This window comes from Periplaneta americana, chromosome 5 (assembly GCF_040183065.1).
Source record: "Periplaneta americana isolate PAMFEO1 chromosome 5, P.americana_PAMFEO1_priV1, whole genome shotgun sequence".
In the NCBI taxonomy this organism is placed as follows: Eukaryota; Metazoa; Arthropoda; class Insecta; order Blattodea; family Blattidae; genus Periplaneta; species Periplaneta americana.
This window is the reverse complement of record NC_091121.1, coordinates 146,427,319-146,454,408: the sequence shown is the minus strand read 5'-3', so window position 1 is coordinate 146,454,408 and position 27,090 is coordinate 146,427,319. Positions and strand designations below refer to the sequence as shown.

Here is a 27,090-nt window from a genome sequence, read left to right as displayed (position 1 = left end):
CTTTTTCTGCCCCGAACTCTTCTGCCGTTCACTATTCCTTCCAGAACATCCTTCAGTAGGCAGTCTCTTCTCAGCCAGTGACACAACCAATTCCTTTTTCTCTTCCTGATCAGTTTCAGCATCATTCTTTCTTGAATCTCTCTTTCCAACACAGCTTCATTTCTTATTCTGTTTGTCCGCTTCACACGCACCATTCTTCTCCATATCCACATTTCAAATGTTTCTAGTCGCTTCTCTTCACTTCGCCGAAATGTTCATGTTTATGCCCCATTCATTGCCACATTCCACACAAAACACTTCACTAGTCTCTTCCTTACTTCTTTTTCTAGAGGTCCGCTTAAGATGCTCCTTGTTCTACTATAAGCTTCATTTGGCATTGCTATTCTTCTTTTGATCTCCTGGCAGCAGCTCATGTTACTGCTTATAGTAGGTCTACATCCCAAGTATTTGAAGCTGTTCACTTGTTCTACTGTCTCATTTAGTATTCGCACGTTTATCTGCTTTATTTTTCTTCCGATAACCATGGTCTACGTCTTGTTTACGTTTACCTTCATCTCATATTGCTCGTTGCAGTCAGTTAGCTCCACTAGCACAATAATAATAATAATAATAATAATAATAATAATAATAATAATAAATTACCATTATTACAGTCACAGTTATTATTACAGCACTAAAAGATAATTATAAATAAAATAATTTAAACAACGTCATTTATTTCAACACGCTAAGGTAAGCTAACAAACATCTGGACGCAATAGTTCATAGAGGACCAGGCACCTTCTGGTCTCACGTCGAAATTCCTCAGCAGTAAGGGGTTTTCATGTAATTAGCACGATGATCCCCCCTAGCTGATATAGGACCGTCTGTTCGCTATCTAACGTAGCTACCTATAGGCCTATTTGTCACGTGGGCACCGGTCTGTACATTGGCCAAAATATGATAACATTTCTTTTCCAGCTTGCATTCCGTAACTCGAGACTAGGCATAATGCCTTAGAACACGACTCTACGTCGCTGAACTAAGGCAAGGTACAACATTAAAGTTTTGACATGTTAAATTGCTTTTCATTTCTCATTTGGCAAATTACAGAGCCTACTCTGCGCAACCTTGACGGGTTCAAGTGCTAATGCTTGCACACAATACACGGAGCTTAAACAGTTAAGTGGCTCTGGCTATCATACTTCATTTCTCTGTAGTGGATATGACGTGCAAGTCTCTATGCCTTCAGGTCAGAGTAGTTTTAGCTGTCATGCTGATAGTCTGCAGCGTGGGTAGTGAAAAAAAAAAAGTGATTTTTAACTTCTGGCTGTCAAGTGTGTGATACTGTCAACATATTAATTAGAAGGTTAACTATGGTAATTAAATATATTAATTTAAAATATAATAGGCTTAATTAAGGTACACTTAAACCGTATAATTTTATTGTAGTATGAGAGAAAAGTTAGTTTTTATTGCCTATTTACCTCAACCGATTCGGTTGGGAAGATTAAAGTTTCAAACAAGAACCTTCTCAGAAAATTTTTCACAAAGGTGTGGTCGATTATACGATTGTCTTGCACACGATGCACGATTCTAACCACTATTTCAAATTTTGTGTCTGTGTGTGTGTGTGTGTGTGTGTGTGTGTGTGTGTGTGTGTGTCTGATGCCTACTCACTTCTCTTGAGTGACTGGGTTCCTCATAGTGCGGATAGATGGCAGAACTGTAACCCATTTTAAATTTATTTCAAATGATGTACAGCAGATTGTACAAAATTGACCATATACTTTACTTATTATTACTGGAGTTCATTATCATTCAAACGGTAGAGAATCACAGATCCAACGTGAGAGCTTCGGTTCGATTTACTTCATTCCCGCAGAGACTACAAGTATAAAACGTATATCTATTATTTATTATTTCAAAGAAAGTCTTTACGTTATGTTGACATGATTTATAACATTCCGGAATTCGTATATTTCTTATTTAGATTCAAAATCCTTTCAAGAAAAAGTACGGAGAGGCCAAGTGACCCAAACCTTGAATTTCATGATCATTAATTAATTCATTCATAATGTATTGGCGCCAAGGGCAGATCTTTCACTGCAAACCCAGCTTTCTCCCGTCTTTCCTATTTTCTGCCTTCCTCTTTGTCTCCGCATATAATCCATATAACTTAATATCGTCTATCATCTGATAAATTCTTCTGCCCCCGAACTCTTCTCCCGTTCATCATTCCTTCCAGTGAATACTTCAATAGGCAGTTTCTTCAGTGAACCAGCCTCTTTATGATCAGTTTCAGCATCATTCTTTCTTCATCCACTCTTTCCAACACAGCTTCGTTTCTTACTCTGTCTGTCCATTTCACACGCTCCATTCTTCTCCATATCAACATTTCAAATGCTTCTATTCACTTCTCTTCACTTTGTCGTAATGTCCATGTTTCTGCCCCACACAATGCTACATTCCACACAAAGCACTTCACTAGTCTCTTTCTTAGTTCTTTCTCAGGTACGCAGAAGATGCTCCTCTTTCTATTAAAAGCTTCCTTGGTCATTGCTATTCTCCTATTGAATTCTTGGCAGCAGGTTATGTTACTGCTTATACAGTACACCCCAAGTATTTGAAGCTGTGTACTTACTCTACTGTCTAATTAAATTATCTGTTAATATCTCTATTCTGAAACTGTTTCATTGTGAGATTTTAAGTGATTTCTAATATATGGTACGTATAAAATGTCTAGAATTTCGGTCTTATATATATTAATGGAGACTTTAAGTAGCCATCGGCGGTGAAAACCATTGTTGAGTTAAGTTGCGGTTCGATTTTTAACTTCTGAATAAAATAACTTGTAGAAGATCTACCGAAGTCCCTGTAACTGATCCGATGCTGCGAGAAAATAACTGTACTTTGTAAAATAAAGCTATGTGGAAGTATACTTTTGACTCATTTTTATCACGGTTTTTCTTTCAATCAATCTATGTCGCTTCAATAGGTTTGCGACAAGAAATCATCATAACATAAATATTTCATCAATACTCATGTCCTTGTTCCGCTCGCTCAACTGCTCTCGATAATGCCACAACTATTATCGACACTAGGCCTATTATATTAAATGTTATTCTTTCTCGAGCTGTGTATGCTGATATAAAAAAATAACACTACCAACCTTTCGCATTCTAAAGGGCAGTCAATGATCTGAATTTTGTTGTATTCTTAAGGCAAAAACGTGAGATACTGAAAGTCATGTTTTAGGACGACAGATAGCCAAGGCAGCTCTTTAATTTAAATTATCTGAGATTTTCGTCGAATACACACCTTTCCCATTCACATAGGCCTACACTTCTGAGAACCTGATAGAGGATTTTCGGTCCCTACACAGCGATAAGATGTCACGTCCCTTGGCTTACGTAGCAATGAGTTCACATAACGTTCAGTCTGCTGATAACTATCATTAGCAGTTCAAAAAGCTTAAATTCGATTAACTTTTGCATAAATCATTGCGAATTCTAGGTATATTAAAGACTATGAAAGACTTCTATGGTAACCGATATATTAATAAAAAAGTGGAATTATTAAAAAAAAACAGCACAACTGAAGTTGGATGAAGACAGACAGGTAAGACATTCATATTAACTTTCTCTTGAAGTGTTGCATTCCAGGTTCGTTGCGATTCCTCATCTAAGTCTTTTCATCTCAGTTTGGGTACTCTATTCACACTTTTTCTTGCTTGTGAAAATAGTGATATATTTTGTAAATAGATGTTGTTCTACTCTCTAGAAACGGACTGGCCATTAGGGACGAAAATAATCAATATCCCAATCTGACTCTTTATTCTTAGATAGTTCCTTCAGTTTAACTTACTAAAGTATTGTATTATGCTTTCATATTCAAACTACACTTTACAGAAATACTGTTTAAACCTCAACTAATAAAATGCGATCTCAATATGGTCATCATTATTTGCTGTCAAAGAAATCAGATATTGAAGTCATTTCTAGTCTTCATATTAATATTATACATTACAACTATTCCGCGGAATTTCATGCAATTGTATATTTTTTATTAATTTGGCGCATAGAAAAATTAAAAGTGGATCTTTGCCGATCACAGTTTCTATGTTTGAATAAATGCATATTTGGGAGCGTTTCCCTTTTAAATGCATATATATTTTTATTTTGCATATTTAAATGCGTATATTAACGTGTTCCCTTGTTTTCTCCGATTTATTATCTAATTTAAAAATTTTCTCTCTGAAAAAAATAAGAATAAAGAAATATAAAATTGTTATAAATGAAACCAATAATTATTTACTTAGTGTTGAGATATGAAATTGCTGCAACGACAATGGATACTTGTTCCTAGTTTGTAAGTAGGACGTTTTCCACTCTAACATGAGGCTAGCTGCTGCTCTATGTACTTACTAGCCGTGTAAATGTAATTTTTCACGACCCGGGGCGAAAATATACATCGTCTTGATGTCATTCAGACTTACCATCTTTTACTCTAATTTCGTAGAATGTATTTAGACACCTGCGACAATAAAGTCATGACTATTGTTGAGACCGTGGAACTGCTGCGAAGACAATGGTGCCAGTGCGTTCTGATTTAATAGAACCAAAACTGAATGCATTTAAATACTTGCGACGATGAAGTCTCCTGGAGTGTAAATTTTCATTGCAACAAGTTTTACTGCACAATCAAGAGAATAACCAGTGCATGATCGATCTGCTTACAAGTTCAACCGCCGAAAGAAAGAAGTAGCAGGAAAGATTTATTGAAAAAATGAGGGTTTCTGAAGACAAATGTTTTTCTACTGATGGGAAAATCGTCTTCTGTACAATATGGCTTCATAACAATAATTGCTTTAAATTATTTTCATTTATATGGTATTATTAAACCTCTAAAATTTAATTTTTACTTCATATATCTCAATTTTAGCGCATATTATTTCAATATCTTTAACTGGATAGTAGCATTCATATTTTCATGCTCTTTTTTTTTTAATTTGCACAAAGTTCCGTGGTTTAATTATGACCAGGGAAAGGAAGTTCATGCCCTAGAAACGTAAAGAATACGTATGCATTTATGCCGTAAAAATATATAGCTTAAATATGTTAAAAATATACATTATCAGTCTCAGATTATTTTAACAGAATAATAAGGTACAGGTAACTTACATTTAGTCTGTGGATTTTGAAGTGCTTGCCTCATTGCTGAATGCTCACTAAGCAGTGACTTATGCTTCTTTGCCTATTGTCTTTCAGCATAGCTCTGTAGCGCGAAAAACTTCGTTCTGCGTCACGAGAAGTAAGAGGGGCTTGCACAAAAGCTGAGAGCTGTTCTATAGAAAATGTTGTTGGTTTTCGTGTTTTTTTCCTTCGAGAATATGTTGAATTTCTTTAAGTTGATTATAACCAAGGTTTTTGTAAAGAATATTTGCTGTTCACTTTATCTTCTACATTTCCTGGAACTGATGTTAAACTGGATATTGTTCTATCGGAATCTGCTAAAGAATACCATTTGCTAACTTGAGAGGCTCCCTATGAGGACGTCATTGTTACGTTCAAAATTCATAAACATTAATAAGTCGTGTTTACGAGATTACACACTTCTAAAAATGAGGGAAAGACAAATAAACATACATAATACGCAGTTTCCCTGCTTAAATGTTAAAATAGCATGCTTTTATAAATAAAGGCAAAATATTACTTTTGTGCACAATAAAAGTAATATCATTGTATTCAGAAATTTGTGATTCATGTAGATAATCTTTCAGCATATTCACACAACAATGGAGAATAAATATACAAATGCATGACTTTTCTTTCCCTAATTATAACCTACGCGACATGATGTGTTCAGCCAGGAAAGCTGTAATAACGTATTATTTTTTAACTTCTTTCCAATTACAAATTTCTGTCTCCTGGTCTCTTTCCTACAAGGAATATCGGCTAGTAAATAGAAAACATAACACTCATATCGGAATGTGAACTAACTTATCTCGGACAGACACCGTAATAATATATTATATTACGGATATCACAGAAATGAAAGTTATTTTTCGGGCTGATTTCTCCTTCATTAAAACACCGCACTATCTCGTAAGTCCCAAAAGAATAATTTCCGGTCTGCCGTAACATGTTAGTTTCAAAAGATGTTCAATCTGCTTGATGTCATGCAACAAAATAGATGGCGTTATAGTGACGATCGTGGCAAGCAAATGTCAAAACAGTAAACACAAGCAAGTTTATGTTCTCATGAACCCTGCACGAGCACACAAAATACAGAATTCAGTTTTTAATTATTCCGAAAACTAAACGCTCTAACAGCGAGCTGGTATCAAAGTTAGGTGGCGCAATGAAAGAAAAGTTCTTACAGCATAAAATTTATAATTTAGATTGGAGCTCAAAGAAGTGAGATTACACAATTTAAAACTAGAGAAGGTAACAAACTAATTTCCTGTTGTGTCATGTTTTAAATGCTTTTTATTGTACAACCCTTTTAATAATAAAAACTTTTAGAGATTTATATCCGCTGCTTGTTGTGGGGAAGTTGTGTGATACTTCATACACATTCGTCACGTGAATGAGAAAGCAACAGTAAGGAGCACGAGATGGAAGATAGTAACAGATGAGTTTCATGTTCATCATAGCTTTCTCGTGCAAAAACGCAACTTTCGTTTGTTCCTCAACATGCAAATTTCAGCGTCAATCTGACAGAGGCCGGAAATTAATAAAACAACCGATTCAAGACAGAATAAAATATATAGGACATGTGTAAATACACGAGTTCTGAGGTTTTCAAAGTCGTGTGGTTGTGAAAAGAGTTCGGACTTTTCAGTCTTCGTTGATATTTAATTTTCGGCATTACTTACAACTGGATCAGTAGCCAAGCACGATGCCTCAACAGAGTAGCCGATCCTTCTAAATCTTGAGTGAGACACAACGTTAGTAAAACACTGGAGTTCAAATCTCGGTAAGGTAAAATTAAATTTGTTGTGGACAATGACCGTAACTGAGATAGGCTTTCCCCAAGAATTTATTGAACATTATTACAATCATTACTTACTTACTTACTGCCTTTTAAGGAACCCGGAGGTATATTGCCGCCCTCACATAAGCCCGCCATTGGCCCCTATCTGGAGCAAGATTAATCCATTCTCTATCATCATATCCCACCTCCCTTAAATCCATTTTAATATTATCTTCCCATCTACGTCTCGGCCTCCCTAAAGGTCTTTTTCCCTCCGGCCTCCCAACTAACGCTCTATTTGCATTTCTGGATTCGCCCATACGTGCTACATGCCCTGCTCATCTCAAACGTCTGGATGTAATGTTCCTAATTGTGTCAGGTGAAGAATACATTGCGTGCAGTTCTGTGTTGTGTAACTTTCCCCATTCTCCTGTAACTTCATCCCTCTTAGCCCCAAATACACTCCTAAGCACCTTATTCTCAAACACCCTTAACCTATGTTCCTCTCTCAAAGTGAGAGTCCAAGTTTCAAAACCATAAATAACAACCGGTAATATAACTGTTTTATAAATTCTAACTTTCAGATTTTTTGACAGCAGACTGGATGATAAAAGCTTCTCAACCGAATAATAACAGGCATTTCCCATATTTATTCTGTGTTTAATTTCCCCCCGAGTACCATTTATATTTGTTACTGTTGCTCCAAGATATTTGAAGTTCTCCACCTCATCGAAAGATAAATTTCCAATTTTTATATTTCCATTTCGTACAATATTCTGGTCACGAGACATAATCATATACTTTGTCTTTTCGGGATTTACTTTCAAACCTATCTCTTTACTTGCTTCCAGTAAAATTCCCATGTTTTCCGTAATCGTTTGTGGATTTTCTCCTAACATTATTATAATCATTTCCGATATTAATTTCTGTTGCGCTATAATGTAAGTGAAGATTAATTTTACAATTCCGAATAAATGCATTATCACTTAATTTATTGCACAACAGAAATTAATATCCGAAATGATTGTCGTCTACATTATTTTGGAGAAAAGCTCAAATTGCGTGGCATAAGATTACAAAATATAAAAATTAAAATATTTATGGCTGGACAAGAAAAATTACCTTGACTAATATGATTATTAACTGATATTTGCCTTACAGTAGGAGTCAACCTCAGAAAAAAAAAACTAAACCAGATAATCAGCCGAAGCGGGATTCAATCTTTAAGTACGCTGAAAAATCGGAAGTAACTTGTGAAAATAAACTGAATGAATCAGCCGTATAACAGTACAGAAATTCAGTAGTAGCAGTTCCACACAACATTAAGTTCAACATTACATTTGGGAACCTTAATATACCGCCACCCTTAGAGCCCTTCAGGTTCTCTATTTTGTTAATGTATCAAATTTTTTGCTTCGCAATCGATATCCAAATGTCGCTTTCCCTGAGCAATATCGGTACGTAGTTTGTTTCGTTAACTTCCGTAATACTATTTTGACTTATTAACCCTCGTAACTTAGCTACTCTAGAGTTTCATGCTACTTTTCTGGAGTACTTTGACCCCAATAATATTTGTTTTTATTGGGATATTTTATAGGATAACAGAGAGGGTTTGGAATTGAACGGGTTACATCAGCTTCTTGTCTATGCGGATGACGTGAATATGTTACGAGAAAATCCACGAACGATTAGGAAAAAGACGGAAATTTTACTTGAAGCAAGTAAAGAGAGAGGTTTGGAAGTAAATCCCGAAAAGACAAAGTATATGATTATGTCTCGTGACGAGAATATTGTACCAAATGGAAATATAAAAATTGGAAATTTGTCCTTTGAGGAGGTGGAAAAGTTCAAATACCTGGGAGCAACAGTAACAAATATAATGATACTCTGGAGGAAATTAAACACAGAATAAATATGAGAAATGCTTGTTATTCTTCGGTTGAGAAGCTTTTATCATCCAGTCGGATGTCAAAAAATCTTAAAGTTAGAATTTATAAAACAGTTATATTACCGTTGTTCTTCATGGTTGTGAAACTTGGACTCTCACTTTGAGAGAGGAACATAGGTTAAGGGTGTTTGAGAATAAGATGCTTAGGAGTATATTTGGGGCTAAGAGGGATGAAGTTACAGGAGAATGGAGAAAGTTACACAACACAGCACGTATGGGCGAATCCAGAAATGCATATGGTGTGTTAGTTGGGAGGCCGAGACGTAGATGGGAGGATAATATTAAAATGGATTTTAGGGAGGTGGGATATGATGATAGAGACTGGATTGATGTTGCTCAGGATAGGGACCAATGGCGGCCTTATGCGAGGGCGGCAATGAACCTCCGGGTTCCTTAAAAGTAAGTAAGTAAGTAAGTAAGTAAGTAAGGATATTTTATAGCTTACTAAATTTTTATATGCAGTACAAGCAAATTGAATGTTCTTATTGCACCTAGAATCATTCACTATGTTTAAACAATGAGTGAATTAATAAATTTAATTAGTTTAATGGCAGGCTATTTATTCTATATGTACGTTTTAATTTTTTTGAACTACCAGAGAACAAAGTTACTTTTCTTGAAATATAAAAAAAGAAAATAAGTATTATTACATCAAGTGTTAATTATTATATGAAGAAGGCTGAATGGAACAGAGAAAAATTCTCTCCGGCACCGGGATTTGAGCTCTACGTGCTGACGCTCTATCCACTAAGCCACACTAGATTCCCATCCCGATGTCGGTTTGAGTCCTCTCAGATTAAGTTCCACCTCTTGGGTTCCCTCTAGTGGCCTACCCTCATGCACTGCGTCATAAATATATGACAGTGGCACAATGTCCATACATGTGCAGAGGTGCACTCGTTATGAGTGACTAATTGGCCGGGATCCGACGGAGTAAGCGCCATCTTAAATCACTAAGTGATTATTTTTCGCATAACACTCATCATCCTTCATCATATGATGACGCAGAATTTCTGCACGGAAATATCATATGTACTTCGGTACATCATAATAATATATGCTAATTATTAAGTTTAAACAAATAATTAATTTAGTCACATCACTCGCTACTGTAGAAAAAAAAAACAAATAATTACTCTTGGATCTACAACATTTTAGCCATAGTCTACATGACAGTTTATGCTGTATTTGTTTCATTTGTTTACTTTTCAAAATACATGTTCACTTTGTTTACAAGAGAACACTATCACTGCAAAATAATTCTAAATAAAAAACAAAGACTGGGGTCATCAACAAACGCAAGCACTAAACGTGAAAAAAATCAATATATAATTATGAAATTAATAATTTTAATTGTAGACTAAAATAACCAGGGATAGGATATCTAGGATACTGGAAAATTTCGGAGTAGGCGTATATGGATGTAGATATTAACAATAAAATATGGTGTGGGGTCAGAAAACATCCCAGGTAAGTGCCGAGGGTTAAACGTTTTCATACATTATCTAAAATCGGCTCATTTGTTTATTTTCAGTAGATTATTTACCGACGCTGTATCAACATCGCAGGTTATTTAGCGTCTGAATGAGATGAAGGTGATAATGCCGGTGAAATGAGTCCGGGGTCCAACACCGAAAGTTACCCAGCATTTGCTCATATTGGGTTGAGGGAAAATCCCGGAAAAACCTCAACCAGGTAACTTGCCCCGACCGGGATTCAAATCCGGGCCACCTGGTTTCGCGGCCAGACGCGTTAACCGTTACTCCGCAGGTGTGGACGTCACTTGTTTATCCTAATATAATTATCTTAATTAAAATATGTACTGTTGTACAGTAACAACAGCATTATATTTAAGTTATACATTTCTATTTGTAATCGAAAGTATATTCAGATACGAATTGACACATAATGTGTTATAAAAGTCTTTATGCTCGACTATGCCGAAATGTAGTAATTATACACCTGGTAGCAGTCCTTTAATGCGTGTCATTAAAGTACACCTACTCATTAAAGTACAGGTGTTTTCAGCCAATGACAACTCAGCTTACAGGTGTTCAGCCAATAACAAGTCAGCTTTTTTACCGCTATAGAACCGCAAGTATCGATTATTCTCGGATATGCAATCGAAAGAGAATTAGCGAAAAGTCACGGAGGCTGGAAATCCAATACTGTCGCAGAAGGTTATGTTCTGTTACTATAATAATTAGCGTTAATTGTAAATAATATTCAAATAAATTCAATTTGTCATCTCGTTTTTCAATGTCGAATTCAATAATCAAGGTTATACAAGCTTAACGGGATTACAAAATGTCAATGACGTTACTGTTCCTCGGAAAAAATCAATACTTTCGCGTCTGCGCACATCTCACAATTCACGACCTAGAACAAGGTCACTTCCGATCTTGTCAGATACAAATAAAATGTATACATCAGAATAATTTCAAGGTAGAAATATGGTCGAGCATAAAACGTCGTATGAAACTCGCCTATAATGGTAATTAAGAAGCGATTATGGATGTTTATGAAACGAGCGCAAGCGAGTTTAATAAACATCCATAATCGCTTCTTAATTACTGTCATTATAGGGTCGTTGCATAATGTACTATTATAGTGCTTCGTACTTCTTTACAATCTTCATTATTTGTAAGTATAAAACACTTTATAAAAATTGTACAAATGGATCTGCCAAATATACTTACAGAGGCTATTATGATCATGCTACATATATGCAAAAGAAATCTAGAACATTTAAACAAATTACTGAATCTATGGTCTGTCCAAAACAACTTCCTACCTGACAAATGGCGCCTTTAGCATGTTACCATTGCAACCATTCAAATCAACGAATCACGAGAGACGCGTAACCATGGTAACGGGACGGTGTTGCCGTGTCTGTTTACAAGCTGCACGTGAATACCACGGCCTAGTAATGAATACAGTACCCAGAATGACTTTGAGTTGTCATATATTATTTACTTGTATTATTGTTTTAGTGTATCGATAATTATTGTCTTTAAATTATATTACACGTACTGTCTTCGTTGTCATTGGTGGAGTGTGTGTTTTCTTGTTTCTGCGAGAGTTTCTAAACAAGTGACTTGTGCAATGTCGGAAGGAAGGAAAGGCAGGCGGAGGACAAAGAATATTGTACATGATGCCCTGTTAAAGGGTCAAGCGCGAGAGATGGTGTGTTATGTAAGAGAGTATTTTGAGAGGGAAAAATATAATGGCCGGCCTCTTTACCTTTGGCGCAAGTCGTAGTGAGAACTGTTGCTTGTGTTAAAATTAATTAGAGCACTGTTATCGATAATGGAAAAGAAAAAGGCCGTGAGGATTTTTAATCATAAATATTTTTAGAGTTTAAAATTTTTTCAACATCTTTCTAAAAATATTACATTGAAGAATACCGGCACTCAATAAAAGTAAAGGCTTCGTATTAAATTTAAACCTGTTTTTACAGTTTACAGTCCTTTCGACGCTTTTCTAACGGTATTACATTGAAGACTGCTGCTGCTGCTGCTGCTGCTGCTGCTGCTGCTGCTGCTACTGCTACTGCTACTGCTACTGCTACTGCTACTGCTACTACTACTACTACTACTACTACTACTACTACTACCACTACCACTACCACTACTACTAATAATACTAATAATAATAATAATAACAATAATAATAATAGACTAATAAAAATAATAATGTACACAAATTTTAATGCCTAGTGTTCAATAAATTGATTAGAAATGTATGTGTTCATGTCAGCCGTTCATTACTGCTCTCTAGCGGCAGCGCGCTCGCTTACACGAAAGATGGGCAATATGACAACACTGCTCCCTCTTCTGTGTAAATTGTCAAGTCGGAAGTAGTTTTGGTCAAGGTATAATATAAGCTTCATTTAATGTTATAAGTTTCTTTTTGTCACATTTATCGTTCTCTTATATTACGTATTTACTTTTCTCATTTTAAGTATAGCTATATAAGATTTTAAAATTACACAGAAAGACACGCCCTGAGAGTTTTTATCCGTTTCCATTGGGCTGTGATCCAACTTTTACGTAAAGCTCCTCTGCGGCTAAAAGGCGGAAATGTTGTTAACGCAGCAAGCTTATGTGTATATACAATATGTATATATTTTTGTTGTGTTAAGATCACTGCAAATCTACCATTAAAACAACTAATATCTCTTCCGTCTACCCATTTAAAATGGTGGAGGCCATTTCATCGAAATATCGCAGTAATAAACACAAAAAGTTTCATGAAAGCATTGTTTCTCCTCAGAAATTCCTAAAGAACTCATTTTTTCAAAATGAAATACATTACATTTTAGTTAAAACTTTCCTCATGACTAATATGCTTCTTATTGCTGCGATCTATATTTCAGTCTGTCAGCAAAATTGCAGGAATTAAATCTCTGCTCGCCCTATCTGAAGGAGGCAAGCTCAGTCATTTACAATCATAATCTAAGGCCTGTAACACAGTTTCTTTTTCCCTACATATCTGCATTTTCAAAAACAAGAGTAAAATATCAGATATTGTATTAGTTAGGCTTAAGCACTTTATTAATAGACGGTAGTAGGCTGTATTATACACACTATTTAAAGGGTGTAATTGATGTTTTGTTATTTGAAGTGCTGTATCAGTGAAGAAGTGTGTTATGTCAGTTAAGTTTTATAGCTTCTAGTGGTGAAGCAAAGTATTTTAACAGTGAAATGTCTGAAATGTTAGTGAAATCAGGGTAGTATCAGTGAAATGTGTCGTAGTGCCAGTGCAGTGAGTGAGTTGACAACGAAATAGGTGTCATGCTTAAAGGTACTTGTGCAGGTATGAACATATCATACTCGTGGGTTTTAGTTCGAACTTATGGTTATGATACAAATTAGGTTTCCTTTAAACGTTATTTTAAGTCATACTGCTTCATTTGATTTAGGATGCTCCTTCTTCATTTTATTATACTATTGTTAATATTTATTTTTGTTATTATTTATTATTAGTATTAATATTATTAATTTATTATTAATTGTATTTATTACTAATTGTGTTTATTATTAATTGTCATTATTGAGTGTGATTAGTTAGCACTGCCATCGGGTATTTACCCATTTGCAGTATCAATATATACATTACATTACATGCATGGATACATACATACATAATACATACATACATACATACATATTATAAGAAAATTATTTAAGCATGTCATATTGATTTTCTTCTACTCAAATATCACGTAACATATCCGGCTATGAATATAGCGGACACCAAATAAATTGTACTCATATGTTACTTATGTCTTGTCACAAACTGTAATCGTAAATATATTAGTCATAATACCAGAGAATTCCGATACTCATAAATGTGACGATCATGATGAGGGAGAATAGAAGGAAGACGACTATGACAACGACGATGATGATCATGATGGATTATGATAATAAGACGACTTTCAAACTTAACGAATCCGATCACTTCATTCTCGAATTTCCAAACGTTTCGTCCTCTTTGAATAAACAACGAGATAGAAACTCTCCCACACGTCCTCGGTTCTTGCCTGCATGGCGAGGCTTTGCTCAATACCAGACACCACCAGACGCCATTGCTCAAGCACTACGTAATACTGGGTTTACTGTTTTCGATAGATATGATCGCTTTCCAGGACCATAGGAGAGGTTTTATAATTGGCCCTACAGTTTATTTCGAGATTTGCAAGAGCCAACCGCAAGATGTCCATAAGGAACAATTCATCTATGAACCAACAATCCCGTATTATCAAGGGAAATATCAATTACAACAGATAAAAGTAATAGGCTTGTTGGTCGGAGCAAGAGGATCCATCCCGAAGCAGTTTGTTGATTTTTGCAAGGCTTTTCATTTGCCTTCATCTATATCTTGTTTACTTGCATCGAAAGGTTCGACTGCATTGTTAAGAAATCACCTCAGATTGATTTCTTTCTTTTTCTCTTTCTTGCATTGGTTTTACATTCATAACAAATTATCCATGTAATATGTAATATTCAAAATTTTGTTTTGTAAATGCTATAGGCCTACTTTGTCTTTTAGGCAATCCCTGTTTAGAGAAAGTGTTAAATAAAATAAAATATATGCTCTTTAAGCGACCAAGTACTTTTAGCACATCAATTACATAAAGTAGTACAGAATTTTAATTAAAAGATATACGAGTACATTAAAATACAAAATCATGGCACTCGGGGAGGATAACCAATCAGGTCTAAAATTCAGGTAGTAATAATAATAACGAAACCAAAGAACAAGGTTAATCATTTTAAATGCATGAAAATGCGACGTATCTTACATTAAAGAGGTAGATTTACAAACTTTAAATTATACCAATTTCAACACATGTGCAGAACTTTACATGAAACCTTGAAGAACAAAACGAGCAAAGAAAAAACTTAAATTCTATAACGGGATCAAACCACTGTGCTACTAAAGTCACATAGGGACAACACTAGAGGAGGGAGATTCAATCCGGTGCCGTGGATTATCCTGTGCTGTGGATTGAACTTCAGCGTAGCTCAGTGGTTAGAGCGCTTGGTACGTACAACCACGGAGCCGGGTTCGATCCCCGGCGCCGGAGCGAATTTTTCTCCTCTAACAATCATTAAAGAAAAATGTTCGTATTGGCGTCCCATACAGCCTCTTGGAGTTTTTCGGTTTAATTACTTTTCACTCTGTATAATAGACAATATAATTTCAATATGTACAAACTCTTTGTTTATTCTGGTATGGGATGTGCGGTATTCAAGCAAAAGTGTGATGGAGCAAGGAAGGACATTTCAGCTTTAGAGCACATGATTTGGTCCTTCCCACCAACCTGGTAATTTGTTTGCGGTGACGTTCACTGAATATTATGGCATAAACTGCAAAACAGCCAGCAGGTACGCACGCAGGGGGGCGGTGGGAAGCTTGATAATATCCACATATGTTCTCAATGTTATACGTTTACCATCTCGCCCAAACTACACAAAAATATGTACAGAGGCCTCAATTTAGTATCCTAGTTGTTTGCTACTCAAATTCACGTGTATAGCGGAATAATTTACATCAAAACGTTTAGCACAAACTCTTCATCACCAGCGAATAGAAAACCCGCAGCTGTGCAGGTTGGGCAGCAAACCCCAACATAGTTGTTACGAGCAGTAGCCATCCTACTGTGCTACAAACTTGGATGAAAACATTTGCTGAATTATTCGCAACGTATTAAAGTTCTGTAGTTAAAATAGCTAATCCTAAATAGATGGTAGGCTAAACTACAAGGGGGACAGAAAATTCATATTGCATTATTAACAGCGTTAAAGTTCCTAAAATGAGAGCCTACTGCTAGAACAGGTTCATATTAGAGCGACATACGCTGAGAAGGCAACTCAGTTTATAGCACTGTGCACTGCTATCAAACATTAAACAATCGGAATACAGGGTGTTTCAAAAATACGGGGCATAATTTCAGGTATGTATTGCCCACATGTAGACAATCAAAATAGTTCATTACAACATGTGTCCGGAAATGCTTCATTTCCGAATTATGGCCTTCACAACATTGAAATTCACCGGAACGGTTTTCTTTCCGCAGGTCGTTGTCATTACAGAAGATGTTCAAAATGTCCACCTCCTGCTTGAATACAGACCTCACATCGATGTCTCATTGACCTGCGAACACGATCCCAAACTCCAGGAGTATTGCGTATGTCCTCAGAGCATGCCACAATTCGAGTCTGAAGGGATTCCAAATCAGGCACCGGAGACGAATAAACCAATGATTTTAAATGGCCCCACAAGTAGAAATCGAGAGGGTTCAGATTAGGTGAGCGTGGAGGCCAAGCAATTGGACCACCTTTACCTATACATCGATCAGGAAACCTTCGATCCAGGTACCTACACAACACTGAATGTAACCTTCGCCTCGGAATGAACTGTCAGAGTGCCCTCTTAATGTCTCCTTTGACGGCAACGACCTGCGGAAAGAAAAACGTTCCGGTGAATTTCAATGTTGTGAAGGCCATAACTCGGAAATAAAGCATTTCCGGACACATGTTGTAATGAACTATTTTGATTGTCTACATGTGGGAAATACATACCTGAAATTATACCCCGTATTTTTTAAACACCCTGTATATGACAACTGACCAAAGGTTACTCATTTCATTTTCCTCAGATTGAAACTGAATGTGCAATTTCGAAAAGGGCACATCTCTGAAAAGTGAAACTGTTCAGAAAAAAAAAACCTTATTTAATTTTAAACCGTTTTACCTAGACCAACAAAACTTTAATAATAATAATAATAATAATAATAATAATAACAATAATTTCATTTTCCCTGGCAGAGTTAAGGACATCAGGCCTTCTCTTCCACTCAACCAGGATCAAAACACATACAGGAAAATACATACCGGTATACAAATATTAACTTAAAAATAATAATAATAAATAAATATAATAAAAAATACATTGAATACATAATCACAAACAGGAAAATATATTCTAGTACACAAGTATTAACTTAAAAAAGAAGAATTATTACATAAGAATATAATCTCACAACTAAGGAAATAGCACAATTAGTATGATCAGCACAGCACGGGTTACATTGAGACAATGACACTTAGATATTAGTGTTAATGGAAAAATAAAGTAATGACTGTATACAATAATAATAATAATAATAATAATAATAATAATAATAATAATAATAAATAAATAAATAAAAGTGAAACCTAAAAACAATAATTCTGTGCATGTAAAATATTTCTAAACAACCTAATTTTAAATGACTGAGGACTAAGACTACCCCTGATTTTCAGCGGCAGCGCATTCCATGAGCGAGCCATGACTTAAGAAAGAACTTGAGTACACAGATGTCTGATGACGTGGTATTGATAGCAACAGATTGTGCTGTGAATGTGTATTACGATTATGATGTGAAGCTAGGAGAGTAAACCGAGAAGTAAGGTAATAACTTTAAAGTTAGAATTTATGGGATAAAACACAATATAATATGAAATAGAAACATATTTAAGATATTGTTATATGATTTTTTCGGATTTTTTATTTTGGAGATGTGTCCTTTACGAAATGCATGGAAAATGTTTTTATAATTAACAAGAATTTAAAAACAAAATTGGTAGAAACAATAACAGCAGGTATAATATTTAAAAAAAAATGTATTCATTGACAAATATTAGATGACAATGAGAGTATTTCAAGAAAAATATCATACAAAAATCAATTAGAAGTCCTTTTCTGGCATGTCATCGGTCGCCGTAGATGGCCAGTGCAATATTTCCTGGTAAAACTCTTTGAATTCTGAAGGTACCGGTATGTACTTTTCCACTTTTGCAATGTCTGCTACTTTTAGTTGGTTGATCGGTACTCGCCATTGTAAAATGGATAGTCTGTATTGTTCAGTAGTGGAGCGCAACAACCTTTTACTAATTAAAGACTGAACATTTCTGCAGTAATGTCATTAATTAAGTCATATATTGCGGTCACTTCACCTGGTTGGTCTGGGATAAATACAAATTCATAGAACGAAAATAAATGAAATATTACTTTCTGGTCCATTGTTACTTGTTTCCCATAGCTTCTCACAGAAAGCGGTTTTACTTTAAAGTTGAGATGAGATCATTTTGCAGTCGATTATGTCGTCTGTATTTATCTGTATTATGTCCAATTTACTCGCTGCACTTGAGTTTTTAATAAGATGTAGTACATATTGTGCCTTTTTCGTAATTGTTATTGGACAGCATTTCTTATAGCGGCTTATGCTGATGCAAATTAGGTGTCCTTTCGCACAAAACGATATGTAGACGTAATAATTAGAGTACATATCAGTGAAAAAGCCTGTAAATCCAAAATATTCTACATGTGCCCTTTTCGAAATTGCATATTCAATTAATGTTAAGAAAGGGTCTAGTGAAGTGCTTTTTGTGGAGTGTAGCATTGTATGGAGCAGAAACTTGGACATTACGACAAAATGAAGAGAAGAGATAGAAGCATTTTAAATGTGGATATCCAGAAGGATGGAGCGTGTGAAGTGGACAGAGAGAGTAAGAAATGAAGCTGTGTTGGAAAGGATGGGAGAAGAAAGAATGATGCTGAAACTGATCAGAAAGAATAAAAGGAATTGGCTGGGTCACTGGTTGAGAAGAAACTGCCTTCTGAAAGATGCACTGGAAGGAATGGTGAACGGAAGAAGAGTTCGGGACAGAAGAAGATATCAGATGATAGACGACATTAAGATATATGGATCATATGCGGAGTCAAAAAGGAAGGCAGAAAATAGGAAAGACTGGAGAATGCTGGGTTTGCTGTGAAAGACCTGCCCATTGGCAGAACACTATGAATGAATGGATTGATATATTAAAAAATGTTCCAATAGATACTTAGGACCTGGGCAGTAACGTGAAGACAAAGAACGTTTGTTTCCAAGTTAAATATAAAACAGAACAATAGCACGGCAGCTAGCGGCAAAATCTTGAAGTCCTTTCCTCGTCATTAAAAATTCGTCTCGATCGTTAATCTGGTGGTTGTTATGATATCGTTTCAAGATTTTGTTCGTGGAAAACGAGCTATGAGAATATCGTAGAGAACATGGAAATATATTATATTTTATGGCGTTGCAAAACTAGACAGTCCGCTTATTCGGACCTTCACTGTCCCGTAAAATTTGTTGGAACTGATTTGTAGCACACTTTTTTATATTTGTGATAGTTTTACAAAAACCATAGGCTTCGATGAAACTGTGAAAACACATTTTAAGATAGGTTCAGTTTTGTCATAAATAGATAGAAAAAACACATTTCAATTTATCATATCCGAAGGTTGTGAACCTACGCAAATTCGTAAAGTGAAACTATCAACTACCGTAATGAAGGAAAAATGACTGAAAAATAAGTGTCGACGTTACCTTTTTACGTGATAACGGTCGACTGTATATCTAAAGAATGATAATAAATTAATTGTAAAAGCGACTGTGATTCAAGGTATATTGCGGTATTTTCATGACACTCCTAAAAAATGTTCAGATATTCAAGTCAGACGATTAAAATCCGACCTTTACAAACGAAGCTCTTGCACAGATTATAGAGAAACAAAGAAGTGTATTTCAAAATTAGGTACATGTGAGTACAAAAAAAAACAACAAAATGTTTACTTCAATGTTGAAGCCATAAGAACAAAAAAAAACCGAGCTCGCTAGCTCACATGGTAGCGTTTGAAACTTGTGTTCGAGAGGTCTCGGGTTCAAACCCTGCAGACGACAAATCTGACTGGGGTTTTAATGGTTTTCCTCAGTCATAAGGCAAATCCCGGATTGTAAATTTACATGCAATAATCCAGTATCGCCTCAGTCACCAATATCATAAAATATTAATCAAAACCTATAATCAGTCACATGAACACAAAGGCATCTACAACACGAAACAGAAACTCGACAATACTAACAACGACCTACTGATATACCCACAGATTCTAAACACGCAATATTACAACATATGTTAAAGTGTGTATAACGATATTACCACAGATGTTAAAGCGTGTGTAAATAAACTTAAAATAGAGCAAAAAATATGATAAAATGCGCAGACTAATCAAATGTTGTTAGGTTCAATTAAATCTTTAGGCATAAAATACAAACGGCTTGGGTAACTGCCAATGATTCCTTAAACATATACTATACTCACAACAAGCAAGTTTCTCACATAATTTCTGAAGAAACAATATATTAGAATCTATCAGTATCCATGGTTAAAATTGCTGTATTTTTAGTATCGAATACTCGTGTCGTACTCGTAGAAGTGATTAGCCTGTTTCTAAACGTAATACTGTGTAATCTACGTCACAGCTTTGAAACCCTGTGAGGTAAAGTGAGAGACAGGGGAAAATTTTCCATCCATAAAGTAGCAGATGCAGAATACACGGCGAAAACCAAAAGTTCATTTTTTCCGTAAAAACAGTGATCGTAATGGTAATATGCGTTACAAGAGCGGTATGTTGAAGTTTTCATGTTCGAGGAAAAGTTTGAAAAAGCGATACGTAGTTGAGCTTTTTTAATTTCCGAGAATTGAAAGAAAACATACCGCTCGTGTATCGTACATTATTTTGTGCGAAGATCGTTTATTACATACCTGAAAGAGGAATTTCTAATTAGTTGCAAAGTTGTCCATCTTGGTTTCTGTTCAATGACGGCAATTTTGGAAAACAAAAATATCTATCTTCAACATTGTTGCTTTAAAATGTTTTCTGTGTTTACTATACTCCAGCAGGCCGTGATATACGTCTGTATTTTTTTCCCCCAGTCTATAAATGCGAACTTAAAACAAACGGTTCCCTTAATGTTACATGCATCACGAAATGCAGTAACTTTAGTGGAGTTGTAGAGTTTACTTAATTTGTTGCAAATATTTAAAAACAATAATTAACAGTGCAATTTAGGTGAAATTGCAGTGGTAAGTTTCCAATTTATAATTATTACTATATTGAACGTCTCTAAAAATAATATGTTAAAAGCCTAAAGCAGTAAAATCAATATGTCACTTAAGCGGTAAGAAGAGGGAAACTGTTATGTGTGTTCGGTTGGGAATACTGAATGTGGAATTTTAGACTTACCGCTGGTTGGTTTTGTGCGGAAACCAAGCAAATACGCACGATCTCGGACAAATTAACTTCACACAATGATTCTGAAACACAGATTTTCTACATTTCTCTCCCACTTTCCATTACTTAGCAACACATAGAATGTGATTTCTTTCTGTTTACATAGTCCGAACGTGAAGAGTACATGGGAGCTTTTCTATGTATTGATTTTCATCATATCCCTAGCAAGCTTTACATTTGTCCTCATATTTTAGGCAGTTTGACCTACATTAAAGAAACTGGAATTCACATACCGCTATGGTCGAATGGATAACGCTTGCATTTCCTAACCAGTGCAAGCGCTTCGATTCCCGGAGTAGGGAGAGATTTATCTCCATTTCATGGGACTGGGATTCCCTTGTCTCATATTTCTGCAGTGATGTCTGCGCGGTGGCCCAGAATTGTGTTGAGTTCACAATCACGGAGGCCGACCACGCGAGAGTCTAGTATAGGTCGAAAAAAATTCAAAACATCTATATTATGTCGTAGCGCCTCAAAAAGGAAAAGGAATTCATACGATGTGGAGTCAGCATGATTTGAGTCCTCCATCCAAGACAACACAATTTAAATTGAAAATTAACAAACATCCAAGTCCTAGGTTTGATTGAAACACACGACCGTGGTTTCAACGAAGTATTACAGGCATGTACCGTGTGCGCCAGATTGTTAATGTACAGTATTACTATAAATGATCTCTCCGATTACAAACTTGTATAACTATCGTTAGGAGACACTTAGAAACCTGATATTGGTATCAGTGGAAAGAGAAACTCAAACATTATTTTGTTATGTTGGTGAACCTGCCGCATATTTATTAATTTCGTTGCTAGGAGACGATATAACATAAAATGGCTGCAAAAGAAGACAGGAGGTCATTTTGTGAGATAGATTTTCACATATCCCAGTCTGTTGTCACTGTACAACGCAATATAGAAGAAAATTTGGTGTTGATCCACCCAGTGGGCCCAGTATTCGTAAGTGGTACGCTGACTTCAAAACGAGGGGATGCATCTGTAAGCGGAAGTCAACCGGTCGTCCATCAGTAAGTCGACCTGGTTGGCGAGTTGGTATAGCGCTGGCCTTCTATGCCCAAGGTTGCGGGTTCGATCCCAGGCCAGGTCGATGGCATTTAAGTGTGCTTAAATGCGACAGGCTCATGTCAGCAGATTTACTGGCATGTAAAAGAACTCCTGCGGGACAAAATTCCTGCACATCCGGCGACGCTGATATAACCTCTGCAGTTGCGAGCGTCGTTAAATAAAACATAACATTCCATCAGCAAGTGAAGCAAATGTGGAGCGTGTGAGGGAGAGTTTCACACGAAGTCCACAGATATCCACCGTAAAAGCCAGTAGAGAATTAAACATCCCCCAACAAACTGTGTGGAAGATTTTACGGAAACATTTGAAGTTCGATCCATACCATCTGCAATTTTTGCTGGCTCTGAAACCAGACGACAAAGCCAAGCGACAGTCTTCTGTGAGGAGACGCAACTCAGAATGGAAACTGAAGGTTTCATCGAATCATTGGTGTTTAGTGACGAAGCCACTTTCCATCTGTCAGGAAAAGTGTACAAACACAATGTCAGGATATGGGCTTTGGAAAATCCTAACAGTTATGAGGAACATGTACGCGACTCCTCCGAAATGAACGTGTTTTGTGCTATAAGCCGTGAAAAGGTGTATGGCCCTTTCTTTTTTGTCGAGGCGACAGTCACAGGTAATTCGTACCTAGACATGTTACAGTTATGGCTTCTTCCACAACTGGAACGGACATCGAAGGTCTCATTTTTCAGCAGGATGGGGCACCACCCCATTATCACTTAGATGTCAGAAACGAACTGAATACACGACTTCCAAGGAGATGGATTGGACGTGCTGGCTGTGAATATTTAGAATGTTTGCATTGGCCCCCACGTTCCCCCATCTCACTCCTTATGATTTTTTTCTGTGGGGTTTTATAAAACAACAGGTGTATCAGCCACCATTACCACCTACCATTGAGGATCTTCGTGTCCGCATCACAGAGGCCATTGCACTGGTGGATTGTCCAATGCTACAACGTGTATGGCAGGAAATTGACTACAGACTTGATGTGTGTCGTGTGACACAAGGAGCTCACATTCAGCACATGTGACGTACTAACGGCTGTGAACCAAATGTTTCTCCTTCTGTTTAATGTTTTCCAGTGAAAATATTTAAAAATTGTTGGAGTTTCTGTTTCTGTTGATACCAAATTCATGTTTTCTAATTTTTGCTGATTTAAGAGTAGCACATGTGATTTAACCGAATGGATAACACAAAATATTTCAGTTTCTCTTTCCATTGATACCAATATCATGTTTCTAAGTGTCTCCTAACGATAGTTATTCAAGTTTATAATCGGAAAATTCATTTATAGTAACGGAATAATACTACTAGAGTTAGAAAGTAACCGAACTTTGGGTGGCAACGCCATGATCTTTAGGCAATTTCTCTGCCTTGCCCGTGTGGTATGTGGCCTACTGTTCAGGCGTATAGACTCATTGTGCCGACCGATGAAAGAGGAAAGTAATGCTTGAGGTGTTCTTCGATATCCAGGGCCTCGTACATTTCCAGTTTATTCCTGAGGGTCGAACTGACAGTAAGGAGACGTATGTTGCAATTCTTCGACGTTTTCGTAATGCAATTCGACGCTGCATCAAATGCATAGGCTTGATAGAAGCACATTTATTAAACAATATGTGTAACACATAAACAAAATATAGGAGTTTAGCACTATGTTTCAATAGATGGATGGGATATTCAAACGATGAACATAGTGCTAAACTCCCATATAATGGTTCTGCAGGGTGGAAGTGAAATAACCTTCCTGATTGAAGGGACGATAGAGTACACTTAAATGAATACAAAATCTATATTACGTTTTGTGATAAAATTCACGGTTAATTAGAATATTAATTTTGAAGTTTCAGCAGTCCGGCAACATCGCCGCTAACACACTGCTCTCGTAATACAGCTCTTTGGCTTGACGTTGCAATCTGCTCGCATCGTGCAGTGGCTTGAAATTAGTGGTGTTTTGAATTAAATTTACAAGCAAACGATCCACGCTATTGAAATACGCCAGAGGCATAAATTATTCTTTATTAGATTTCCTATCGATGTGGACAAAAATCACGATACTACTCGCAATAGTTACCAAATAAGAGGATGTCAAACATTTGGATTAAAAAAACTAAAAAAAAAACTGTGAACTTTGCACCAATATTATATTACAGTTTAAATTTACATAAAACATCAGCTATTCGTTCTGAAAATCTACAAGATTATTTCACTAACACCCTGTATGGTATGATACACATAGTGTTTAATAAATGTGCTTATTCCATGCCTAGAAATATACATTTGAATTGTGTCCCATCAATATAAGGATAAAGATAGCCTATTGTGTCCCATGAAGGGCAAAGGCCTCCTTAAAATAAGGGAAAGCTCTATTTGTCTAATGTGATGATCTAGTTCACGTTAGACGTGATATTTAAGTCTTTGAACTTGAATTTCTTCAACAATGGTTCTCTCACTGCCGTTCACAACTTACGTCTATGCACAAATGTCTGTCGAGTAGTTTCCACTTTCTTCTGTCTCTTGCCTCTCTGGACCGTTGTTGACCTGCCTGTTCTTTGAAGAAGTCTGCCCATCTGTGCCGAGGTCTGCCCTGAAGTCTCCTTCCTATGCGGGGGTCCCACATGGTAGCTCGGTATGTCCATCTGCCCCCATCAATATGACCCACCCTATACATGACGGACGCTGAATAGAAGAACAGTAGTAAATAATTACCTATAAGATAGAGATCTTCATTCTTTTCACATTACAGTGATTATTAAGATCTAAAAATGTACAAAGTTCTAAGCAATAGCTACACATTTCGTGCAAAGGATGTGGAGATTATCCTCTCCCATAAGCGATGGGTGCGGGTACCGAGTATACCGAGAGGCTTAGATTTTGAAATACATTACGTGGAATTTTTCATCATTATTATGCCCAAGTAAAAATTGTTTGGTGAGAATATTTCAGGGCTGGTGTAGAATAACAAGACATACTGATTTTAATCTACAGAGTGCGCATAATTTTGAACGCACTGTAGTAAGTCATCTGGGATGAAACGGTTTTTCCATCACGTAGCTCCCACCTCTTTCCTTCCTAACAACACCCCCCCCTTTCCTTCTTTGCATCACTCCCGTTTAATTAGCAGCCGAGAGAAGGGTCCCACGTCAGGGCCCCAGTAGTACCCTTACCCCCTCCCGACTTGCCAGTCAACAGCTTGGACGTAAGTCATGTCGAGGGGGTGGAAATCTGTTTACTCTTCAACACTTTGCGAGGCGCCAGCCGGGACGACCAGGAATTAAAGTTGAACTCCTAGAAACTCGTAATGGTAGGTCGGAGTTCAGATTGAGAGAACTTCGATACGAAGTACTTCATGTTTCACTAGTGGACATCAAGAAAGTTAGACCAGTTCGACGAGATGGAAGGCAGATTCGGAGACATACTATTCAACAAGAGCACAGTTACAAATTCAAAGGGACGATCTACAAACAGACGCAAAGCAAATGAACTGGACTATTCCAATGAATGTATGCCTATGGAAGACAGAAGCAGCAGAGGCGAAGACAAGTAACGATTCGTCGTTATCGTCATCAACATCAACATAGTATTCTTTTAAAAATTATCTTGGAACAGAGAACAAAAGTAACGAAAATGCGCGCAGAACTTAGCAAATTGCAAAGTACAGGCTGGTGAAAAGTTGTTACAGTGCCACGCTCTTGGCTTGCGCGATCATTCCTCCTGTCAATTCTTGATATTTTAATTTTGTAACTTTATTCTTTACAGCTCCTTGTTTATGCGGATGACCTGAATATGTCAGGAAGAAATCCTTAAACTATTAGGGAAAACATAAGATTTTACTTGAAGCTAGTAATGAGATAGGTTTGGAAGTCAATTCCGAAAAAAACAAAGTATATGATTATGTCTCGTGACCAGAACTTAGTACGAAATAGAAATATAAAAATTGGGAAAAAAATTATCCTTTGAGGAGCTTGAAAAATTCAAACACCTTGGACAACAGCAACAAAATAAATTACCCTTGGGAGGAAATTGAACGCAGAATAAGTATGGGAAATTCCTGCTATTATTCGGATGAGAAGCTTCTGTCATCTAGTCTAAAGGTAAAAAGGTAAAGGTATCCCCGTAACATACCATGGATGCACTTGGGGGGCATGGAGGTAGAGCCCCATGCTTCCCATGACCTCGGCACTAGAATGAGGTGGTGTGGTCGGCACCACGCTCTGACCGCCTTTTACCCCCGGGAAAGACCCGGTACTCAATTTTATAGGAGACTGAGTGAACCTCGGGGCCGTTCTGAAAGTTTGGCAACGAGAAAAAATCCTGTCACCACCTGGGATCGAACCTGTCAAAAAAACTGGATGTTAGAATTTATATAACAGTTATTATTACCTATGTTCTGAATGGCCGTGAAATTTGGACTCTCACTTTGAGAGAGGAATA

The 27,090-nt window shown here is 36.5% G+C and overlaps 1 protein-coding gene across 4 annotated transcripts in view; it reads left to right on the top strand.

Moving 5' to 3' along the window:
* Positions 1 to 1,197: 1,197 nt before the first annotated feature.
* Positions 1,198 to 27,090, top strand: part of LOC138700207 (retinaldehyde-binding protein 1-like) — a 256,175-nt gene continuing 230,282 nt past the window's right edge. Inside the window, exon 1 of one of the 4 annotated variants that reach the window (XM_069826654.1) lies at positions 1,198 to 1,358. The gene's annotated coding sequence lies outside the window, so the exon portion shown is untranslated. The remainder of the gene's footprint in view (positions 1,359 to 27,090) is intronic. The other 3 variants (XM_069826649.1, XM_069826653.1, XM_069826655.1) reach the window with 3 other exon arrangements.